The sequence below is a fragment of the Dioscorea cayenensis genome, chromosome 7, assembly GCF_009730915.1.
Source record: "Dioscorea cayenensis subsp. rotundata cultivar TDr96_F1 chromosome 7, TDr96_F1_v2_PseudoChromosome.rev07_lg8_w22 25.fasta, whole genome shotgun sequence".
NCBI classification, from domain to species: Eukaryota; Viridiplantae; Streptophyta; class Magnoliopsida; order Dioscoreales; family Dioscoreaceae; genus Dioscorea; species Dioscorea cayenensis.
In genome coordinates, this window is record NC_052477.1 from 15527762 (window position 1) to 15534311 (window position 6550).

Here is a 6550-nt window from a genome sequence, read left to right on the forward strand (position 1 = left end):
GAAAAATTGGGATGATTCTTCCAACCCGGATTCTAGGTGTTGCCATATGGATTCCCTTGGTTCCGCATTGCATTACCCACAAAATCGACATTCTCAACAAAAAAAGATGCATCATCAATAGAAATCGGGCAATCCTCCACCACACCCGGTACAAGTAGTCACGGCTGCCACTCTAATCGAAGTGAGAAGATCTAACTTCTTACTCAATGATTCCACTTGAGCTGCCAATGAAGTTACTGCATCTATCTCATGGAGCCCGGCCACCTTTTTCTTCTCCCTAGCATTCCATTGGTAGCTATTTAACCCCATTTCTTCAATTAGTTGACGGGCCTCATTGGTGGTCTTGCTACCTAAGGTACCTCCTGCTGCCGCATCTAAGAGTTGCCTTGTACTTGGATTCCACCCATTGTAAAAGGTCTGAACAATCATCCACTCTGGGAATTCGTGTTGTAGGCACCTTCTCAGGAGCTCCTTGAACCTTTCCCACGTCTCAAATAGAGACTCTAATTCTGATTGTACAAAGGACGAGATCTCATTCCTAAGCTTTGTAGATTTTCTGGGAGAGAAATAACGGGCCAGAAAAGCTTCTACCATCTCCTCCTACCTGGTAATCGATGATCTAGGTAATGAGTGTAGCCGCAACTTTTCTTCCCCCTTTAAGAAAAATGAGAAGGCTCTCAACTTGATGGCATCATCCGTCACCCGTTTATCTTAACCATATGACACACCTCGAGAAAGTTCTCTATATGACTATTTGGATCCTCATCGGCCAAACCATTGAACTATGTGGATTACTGCAACATGTGGATGATTGCCGGCTTTAGCTCAAAGTTCTGAGTTGTAATCGGGGGATGCACAATACTCTATTGTGTTCCCAATACTGAAGGTCTGGCATAATCGGATAATGTCCGCTGTTGCTCATTCTATTCAGCCATGTTTTTAGATTCTTCGACTTCCAAATCAGCTAGATTAGATGGTTCTTGCACAGGTTCTTTCTTTTTTCTTCTAAGTGTAAGTTCAAGCTCAGGATCTGCTTCAATCAATATTGAGGTGTTCCCTCAGGTCATAACCTGGAGCCACACCGAAAAGAAAGAAAAAGAAATCAGAGTAATGATAGAACATGAAGAAATGAACTAGAATGAATGAATAAATAACTAAGAAAACAAATTGCAAAGTATCTCTAAACACCTACTCCCCGGCAATGTCACCAAAAACTCGACAACGCCCCTAGCGTATGTCCTGTAAGTGCACGTGTTTGTCGAAGTAAGAAAATCCCAAATGAGTGGGGTATCGTATCCACAGCGATTAGGGAATAAAAACACAAATTGTTTCTTAACTAAGTGAAAGATGAATAGTGATATGTGTGACAAGATGCGAAATAACAAAAGTAAAAGAACAAGAAAGATAGCACAAGTAAAGGAGAAGGTAAGGCAATAGATATAAATGGGGTACCCAGATATTGTTCCGCCTAGGACAATCGTTTCAAGTGCAAGAATCCTCTATTATACTTTCTAACTGATACAATAATGAGTCATGGAGATCCTTAAATACATGGTCCCAAATCTAAGGTCAACCATGCCTAACTCTATACATGCCCGGGAGGAGAAATTGAATAACCTCTCAACCTCGCACTCGTATAGAAGTACAATGAGTTCTAAGGATTCCATGTGATAATCCCTCTTCCTATATGTAGACCTAACGCTTTGGTCCAAGTGGAAGGTCCCTAGCCACAATTAAGCCCTAGGTGCTAAAATTCACTTCAACGCTTCACTCCGTTGCACCTGCAACTAAGCCTCTGCCAGAGGTCATCCTTTATCCCATTCACTGTAGTATCACAGCAAAGAACTTGAGGAAAAGGAGGTAGAATAAATCAGACCGGAGGGGAAAAAGGATGCTCCGCTACCTCTCGACTCACCCTCTCAACCCTCTCTAATCTATCTCTGTCTAACTCTCGTGGTGTGTCACTCACTCACAAGGGTTACCAACAAGAACTCTCAACCCTAGTGTCACTCTAATGGAGTATTCATACAATCAAGGATTCAAGATTGGAACTCAAATAAAAAATTAATTATTTGAAAGCATAATAAAGAGGTTCAATGAAACAATTACATCCTAGTGTTCGCAAATACCTAAGTACCCACTAGGGGGTTTAGCTCTCCATGGAGCTAATTACAATCAATGAAATCAAATGTCAAAAGCAAAGAATCCATAGAAAAACCCCTCGATAGTCATGGGGACGGTCTTATGGAGAGTCCTTTACTTGGCCAAGGGTCCCTTTGTCCGGCGTAGGATATACCTCGACGGATCAGTGCCGACGGAAAGCTCTCCCACTAACATTCTTTCAAATGGAGCACGATGTCGGAGCCATAGAACCTTTCCCAGTCCCTATCCAATACCTCTCAAAACCCTAGCTATCGTCTTTTCTCAAGTTGGGAAAAGATGGAGAAAAGAATGCTGAAATCGGCTTTTAAAGGGCTGGAATCGAGAATCCACATGCCCCTGTGTGCACCCATATGGATTTTTCACGCGGCCATGTGGAATTAACACACGCCCGTGTGGATTCTTTGTTTTCATCCGTCATCGACCGGCTGTGAACTGTACCTGCTACAGTTTTTGCTATAGTGTTTGCTATAGTGCCAGCCCGAAATACTCCTAAATCCATGCTTTCATCGAGGTAACGTAAACGGGCACACGTTTATGTCATAGATCACTTTGCTTCTTCAATAACGAACATGTTGGTGGAGATCTTGCTATACATGCACAAGCCGGAATGCTTGAATGTAACTGCCCTTGTGCCCCTCCAAATCGTTGTGCTAACTTGAATACGAAGAGGTTCACACACATTCCCGCATTTCGAACCCGACTTATGTCTTTGCATTTGAACCTTCTCAAGATTTCCTCCAAATGGTGCATTTACGATCCACGTTGTCTTCTTTCTCTAATATTCGGCCCACAACCCTATCTGCATGAAATTAACATTAATACACACATATTAGCATTAAAACCCGATAAAAGCAATGTTCACCATAAGGAAAGAACACTTCGCTTTCTTATCACACAAGCACTTATCAATGACTGATTTAGAGAAGGCTTTGACCAAGTTCATTGCATCATCAGATACAAGATTTCAATCGGTTGAGACCACACTTAGCATTCATACCGCATCACTGCACAACTTGGAGAATCAAATGGGCTAAATTACGAAGTTACTCTCGGAAAGACCACAAAGGAGTTTGCCTAGCAACACAGAGACAAACCCAAGAGAACATGTGAAGGTGATCACTTTGAGAAGTGACCGTGAAGTTGAGGGTAGGCTCCCGAGTGAAAAGACCAATGTTGAAGAACCCGAGTCATGGAGGTTGAGGACAGACCCAACAAAGGGAAAGAGGTGGTATGCCCGTCCTACATGCCAAGAATCCCTTATCCTTCGAGATTGAAGAACGACCAAAATGATGAGTAATACAAGAAGTTCTTGGGTCTATTCAAGCAGTTACAGATCAATATCCCATTTGTGGAGGCGTTGTCTTAAATGCCTCATTATACAAAGTTATTGAAGGACTTCTTGACCAATAAGAAGAAGTTGGAGGAGAGTGCATCTATGATTCTAGATGCTTCATGTTCCTTGGTGTTGCAAAAGAATATGCCGAACAAGAAGAATGACCCCGGATGCTTTATCATTCCATGCAACATTAGTAAATTGGGTGAAGAAAAGTCATCGGCGGATTCAGTGGCTAGCATCAAACTCATGCCTTAGACTTTTTTCCAGAAGTTAGGCTTAGGAGAGTGTAGGCCCATTCGGATGACACTTCAATTAGTGGACCGAACAGTTAGACATCCGAGGGGCATCATCGAAGACGTACTTGTGAAAGTCGACAAGTACATATTTCCTGTAGACTTTGTAGTGTTGGATGTTGATGAGGATATTGATGTTCGACAGATACTTGGGAGGGCATTCTTACATACTTCCAAAGCTCTCATCGACATGGACGGTGGGGAGTTGATCTTATGAGTTGGTGATGACAAGTTGACATACCGCCTCGCCGAAACCATGCGACATTCTCTTGATTTTGATGATACTTTGTATTTTATTGACACTACTGATAAGTTAATAGATGAATATGTGCATGAAATAATGAATCTGGATCCGTATGAAGGGTTGCTTGACCAAGAGGTTGAGAATGAAGAAGTTTTGATGCTTGGTCTAGAGGACAAGTTGCAACCTACCCTAGGGATCATAAAGAGGATGATCCAAAAGATGAAGCGAGCAAGGAGACGCTACAAGAAGTGCCCCAAGGCTAATGGGGATGTGCAATCATGGAGTAAGGATGACTAACAAGTGTCCGAATTGTGTGTGAACTGCAAGTGCACGGGTGTCAAAGTAATAAAATACTCACTGAGTTGGGTAGTAGAATCCACAGGGTACAGGGTTACTAGTATTGACTGATTCTCTGTTATCTATCCGAATGATAAATAAGTTGGTGTGGTAAACTAATGTGTGAAGAAATGAATACCAGAGACAAATATGTAAGGGTAAAGTGGAGGGAGATCTCAGTCAATAAAGATGAGGTACCCGAGAAATGCTTCCCCTAGGATCTAACATGAAGTTCAAGACTTGCTATATGCTTTTAAACCGAGTCTAATGAGGCGAGATAATCCAAGAACAATCGTCCCTTGCCTCCAAGCCACCAGTACTAGTCCCCTACAAGATCTCGGTGGAGAAATCATTCAATCGCAACAGATCACACCCCATATGACCGCAAGAAGCTCTAGGGATACCTAAGAGTGAAACTGATTCCTAAAGATAAATCCAACCCTATTTCCCGCCGAAGGATCACTAACCCCTACAAGGTCCCAACGGAGAAATCTTTCAATCTCACACCTCACACCAAACATGGTTGCATAGAGTCTAGGGAATACGGAGATAGTAAACACTCATCGGAGTGGAAAGGGGACACTCCACTATCTCATGACTTACCCGCTCAACCCTCTTTAACCTTGGAGTTCTAGCTATAATGGAGACTTTTCTCTTATCAAAGTAACAAATGATGCATATAAAGTAAACCACAAGAATCAATAAAACTTGCAAGCAATGGGAACACAAGTGATAAGTGCTTGAGTAGACATATTTTTATATATTTTTTACATGCATTGAGCATCATTTTTACTATAGTTTATGTCTCATATTCTGTATTTGGTGTTCTTTTATGCATATAGGTTGTGAATGCCTTGAAGAGTAAAAAGAAAGTAAAGATAGGCTATATAGACACAATGTTGGGAGTTCTTGTTCAATTCAATGACCAAGACACGAGAGGAGTTCATAAACGTGGAGATGTGTGCCAACTTCCAAGAAGATTCAAGTCAATTCACTAGTTGGAAAGGCACAAAGGCAGCATCTTCATGTTCCTTCTATTTTTGAAGATTGCAAGACCTCTCAAAGATACGTCGATGAAGAAAAGTTTTATAGACTACCCCATGGACGTGTGCCTGGACATGTGGCCTCAAGAGAAGAGTGTTTGGACTGCGTTTATGAAAAGTAATGTAGCAATTTTGCTGTAGCAGAACTATATCAAAATTACTGTTCACACGCCCGTGTGGAAATTCCTGCAGCTCATCCGGGCGCGTGGAAAATCCACATGGGCGTGTGGGGGCACGTGACAGACATGGTCTAAGGCCTATAAGTAGCCATTTTGCCCTATTCTTTCTCATCTTTTGTGCGGCCCTTGAGGGGTGAGATGGCTAGGGTTTGGAGAGGAGGTCTTTGTGGCTTTGGAGGTGCTTTGTCACCAACTTTGATCGATTCCTCCTCCGTCATAGCATCAAGGAAGCCACCGGTGAACCTAGCTTCGGAGTGGGTCCTTCAAGACGTCGAAGCTCTCCATCAAGGCCATCAGTTCATATATAAGGGGTTTATTTCTATTGTTTTAATGTACTTTCATTCATTTATTGTATGTTTTGTATGTTGCTCTATGGAGAGCTAAAACCCTAGAGGGTATTTGGGCTTGTGAACCCTAGGATTCTCATCTTTTGTTGATTTGCTTAGTGTTTCTATTTAATCCAAGTTTGATTAAATTTTAATCTTGAATGTCTAATGCTTGCTTGCCTTACTGATCTTTTGGTTATTTGGTTTGCTTGATTTGTTGCTTTGGTGAGGGAGAGGTCTCAATTAGGGTTAGAATCTCAAGATTGGAGAGGGTTGAGAGGGCGAGTCATGAGATAGTGAGCATCCCCTTTCCCCTCCGATTGGTGTATTCTATCTCCGTTCCCTAAGCTCTATGCAACCATATTTGGTGTGAGGCGTGAGATTGAGAGATTTTAACAAGGTCCTTTTGTGTATATCCCGCAAGCGCACGGGTTTGTTGAAGTAATAATCCCGGATGAGTGGGTATCGAATACACAAGGAGTAGGGAATAAAAACACTTAATCCGCTTCTTAGCTATGTGAAAGATCAGTAGTGATAAGTGTGACAATGATTCAATTCTCAAATAAAAAAAACAACAAGTAAAAGAGCACGAGTAAAGGAGGAGGTAAGGCAATCGATAAAGATAGGGCA

At 42.0% G+C, this 6550-nt stretch overlaps 1 non-coding gene across 1 annotated transcript; it reads left to right on the top strand.

The window, feature by feature from the left end:
• The first annotated feature begins 439 nt into the window (after positions 1 to 439).
• Positions 440 to 546, top strand: LOC120266130. Its single transcript, XR_005537972.1, has one exon. It is a non-coding gene; the product is annotated as a small nucleolar RNA R71 (small nucleolar RNA).
• Positions 547 to 6550: the final 6004 nt, after the last annotated feature.